Source organism: Canis lupus, chromosome 13 (assembly GCF_003254725.2).
Source record: "Canis lupus dingo isolate Sandy chromosome 13, ASM325472v2, whole genome shotgun sequence".
Lineage (NCBI taxonomy): Eukaryota > Metazoa > Chordata > Mammalia > Carnivora > Canidae > Canis > Canis lupus.
The window spans coordinates 21,047,449-21,052,060 of NC_064255.1; positions in this window are offsets into that span (position 1 = coordinate 21,047,449).

The following is a 4,612-nucleotide window of genomic DNA, read 5'->3' on the forward strand; positions in this document are numbered from 1 at the left end:
GTTTCTTCTTCTAATGTGAGAAGTAAATATTTCAAACTCTGGTTAATTGAAAGAAAAAACTGACATTAGAGCTATGTGTTTATAAAGCAGAGATCTCTTTCAGGTAAAGTTATCTTTCATCTGTTCTCATGATTCAAGCATCATGATCTTTGCTGAACTTTTAAAACACATGGGAGATACTGAAAGACTTAAGATTCTTTTAGGCATTTTGATCTTGTTGATAAATACTCTGATGAATACCCACAACTTTGTGGAGAATTTTTCAGCAGCCATCCCTGCCACCATTGCTACACTCATCTCCTTCACAATGCCACGTTTGTCACCAACAATTCTATGAATTTAACAACTGAAGGTCTCCTGAGGGTTCTCCATTTCCATGGGCCAAACTACAAACCAGAGTAATGCCATCCATTCCACCAGACATAGTGGCAACTCTTAGACTGCAATGTATTAGCCACAAATACTAGTGAGCTGGAGACAATCGTGCCTCAATGGTTGGATTTAGGTTCAAAGAATTTTCACCTCCACCACTGTGACTAAGGTGTGATACAAATACCATGGAAACAAGTAATAACAAAACTTTTCTAAGGGCATAGTTCTATAGTAAATCTGCTCAATGCACTCAATAATAAGACATCATTCCCAAATAATAAGTAACATAAGAAAATGGAACTCTGAGCATCTATCACCCATAAAGTATGTTCCTTTTTCTAACATAGAAAACAGTGATTTAGCCTATAGCCTATGGGATCATATATTTTCAAACAGATGAAAGTCCTTGATTTGGCACAAACTTGCTCTGTCCTTACTTGAGAGCTTATGCTCACCTATAAATGCACAAACATGATGTCTAACAGAAAAATAGGAAATACACATGAACTCTAGTATGAATAGTAATATAAAACAAAGTATTCCTTATTTCCTTATGATTTACTGATACTCATATATCATGGCATATATTTCATGTGCCTTGATTTCCATCATCTTGGAATACTTTCAAACAGGACAGAAATAAAAGAGGAAAGTCTCACCCAGATGCCTCCAGCATTGCAAAATTGTAATAGTTGACAAAATATTCAAATACAGAGAATTGAGTTAACTAAACCCCCTTTATAAGAAAAGTCAAGAAACATGAAAAATTATAGTAAAACCATAATCCCATTTTGAAAATCTAAGTTGAAGTCTGTTTTCTAAGTATTTCAGGCCAAAAGATGATTATTCAGTGCTTAAAATTTTCCAGGAATTGTACTGAATGTTGTTTTTCCAATATAATTTCTGATGGCAAGTATTTTAAGTTTTCATGAGAAATATGAGCTATTCTTAGAACAAGTCCATCAATCCCATCAAATTCCAACAATTAATGCAACAATTGAGGCAAGAGCCAGATACTGTAGGGTCATATATAAGAGGTCTAGATAAGATTTCTGTATTTGTCTACTGGTGTATGATATTTCTTAATGTTTATTAAATCAATTTGTTATTCTCTAGATTTGGCCATAAACCAATATAGCTATGTTCTTCCCTGATTATTGGATTGCTGGGAACTTGCTCATTACTTGCTCCAACTTGCCAAGTTTACTGTATATTAAGATTCATTATGGCAATATCACTGGGCACAATACTTGGCAATAACATTATACTTCATTAATTTTAGTTCTCTACCTCTAGTTTAGGAAATATTTTAAATGTTCTTCATTTTATTGCCTATTAAAACTCTTTTTCCTCCTCTCAGGTGTAGAATGGATTCCAGCAAAAGCCCAGCCCACAATCATGACAGTTCTTTTCTTGTCTATGAGCAGTGGCAGATTTTAAAGTCTACATTGGCTTGTATCTTTCAAGAATGACACATTCTACTATTAGTCATCTCTGTGCCTTATATTGCCTTCTTATTTCTGTGGCATATTAAATTTTATTTTTATGGTTTTGTTAATTTATGGGACATAATAGCTAAAGATTTGCCATATGTTCTGGCTATTACTTTCCAACAAACTCTCCAAAACCTAATAGCAGCCCAGCCATCATCTAACCGCATCATGTTAGAGGCCCCAAGCAAGAATTGCCCCAGCTGAGTCAAACTACAGAAGTGGGAGAGTATAATAATTTTTTTCCTACCATTATGTGTAGGCCCTTTCATTTATATATCTCCCTGGGGTGGGATAGCTGGAATGGGTGGGGGCTGATTGAGTATCTCAAGGCTTCTCCAGATAGCTGGCTTGGGCTTCCTCACAGCGTTACAGTCTCAAGTTATTCAGACTTCTTACGTGGCAGTTGGCTTCCCCCAAGGTGAGCATTCTGAGACAGGAAGCAAAACATGACAGTCTAATAAGGTCTGGGTTCAGAAACTGACACAGCTAACATCCTCCATATTATGTTAGACAAATCCATCAGATTCTATGCAGATTCAGGGGAAGGAGATACAGTCTTCATTTCTCAACAGGTGTGCCCAGAAATCTGCAGCCATTTTTGATCTGTCAAACTTATAAGCTTACTCCACTGAATTCTATTCTTAATGAATAGATGAAGTGAAAAGACTTAACTAATACTTAAGTACTAGGATTTGGATTCAGAGAAATTTGAAGATGTATCCTTATATCTACTATTTTAAGTAATTATGCTCATCAGTTTAATTTATTTTTTAATATTTTATTTTTATTTACTCATAAGAGACACGGGGCGGGGCAGAGACACAGGCAGAGGGAGAAGCAGGCTCCATGCAGGGAGCCGACGTGGGACTCGATCCCAGGTCTCCAGGATCACGCCCTTGGCTGAAGGTGGCGCTAAACCGCTGAGCCACCGGGGCTGCCCCCCTCACCAGTTTAATTTATTAAACTGGCATCAAGCTTATGTTTTCATATTTTTTACCAAAGTGGTTACTTTGCTAACAGGCACATCTCCCATTCTAAACAAGTGATTAAAAAGTGACGAATAAGCAATCCCTTTTAAAGTCTACATTGGCTTGTGAATGAACATTATTCTCCATGCTAAAGGCTAGAAAGATAATTTGCAGTAAGGAAGAGAACAAAATTGGAAAGAGGCAACTTTGCACTTCCAACTATCATTTATCATGTTTAAATGTCCTTTTTGAAAACCTATAGATTTTCAGGGTTTTTATTTCCTGTTTCTTATTCTATTCTATGTACTTTACTATCAGAGGTTGCTTTGTGAAAAAACACTTTCAAATAATAAAGTAGTATGGATAAATTTATAAGAGTTAAATAATGCCATAAACAGGATAGTTGTTCAAATATGGGAATGGGACTGGCCTCTGATGACATGTCTGTCACTCTTCATATAAGTGTTTTTCAGAATCTGCACACTGGCTGATTATAGCTGGCAAAATAGAGAAAGAATTGAAAAAAAAAGCAAGAAGTTTGCTCAACTTAATGGCAGAAAAGATGCTGCAGAGAACCTACATATTGAAGTGTGGGAGAAAAAAAAAATAGTAGCTCTATCATGAGACTTGTTTCCCTCCCTGGAAAACATTACAAAAGCAAAAATTACAATGGTGTCACATCATCATTAAACAAAACAAATATTGCCAATGACAGTTGCCGTTCTCATTAATTTATCTTACTAGGAAAGGATTTGAAACCTCTTTTACTTTGTATACCATAATAAGTGACAAGAATAACTCAGAGCACAGGGCATACATACACATAGACATTCATAGGTAGTACATCTCCTCTACGTTTTATATATCAGAATAGCTTGCCCTTCTGAGAAAAGAATATCAATGTCCTAACTATGTCTCCCTAGTAACATTTAGTTGAAGTTTCTCTCAGATTTTCCACCATATATTTTCTCACATTTATGCTTATTGGAAAATTTTGCTCTGATTTGAACATGCCATAATACTAAATGACAACTGACTACCATTGAAATGGACATGATGGTAGTTGTAAACCACGGATTGATAACTGACATCTACAAACCTATATTTTAATACATCCCATAGCACACAACTAGTATTTATAAGATTCTACAAAAGGTACACCATGACCTGAATAAAACCATTTTATTTAGATAAGTACTCTATTTGCTCTTTAATAACAGAAAGAAGTTTGGTATTATTTTACAAACTCAAGAGATTGAACGGAAATTGATAAAAAGAAATATTTTTTTCATTTATCTTTCCACAATTGGCCCAGAGTTATTTTATATATCATGAGGTAACTTTTTCAATTAGGATTATCCCAATGACCTGATAATGTCCTGAATTAGACCAAACTTCATATCCACACACGTACTAGATCTGTATGTCAGAGTGTTGTGGAAGGGTAGTTAGATATGACTAACTCTGCCTTAAGAGAGCAATAATAAGGCATGCGTGGACTTACCACTGTATACTGAAAGGTATATGTACAAAGGTATATTGTACAAATGTAACTTTTGAATATGGAAAACCTTGTGTTGAGATGACCTAATATAAGACTCTTCCTGTAATAGAGAGTCTGACATGTGGGAAAATCAAGGGTTCTAACCTATAGATATTTAGAGCCCAAAGACAGAGTGGAAGATGGGGGTGGGGGTGGGAATTGAAAAAAACAATGACAAAAGTTTTCTAAATCTATAAACCCCCATATCCAGGAAGTTCATGGCATTTATTCCATTT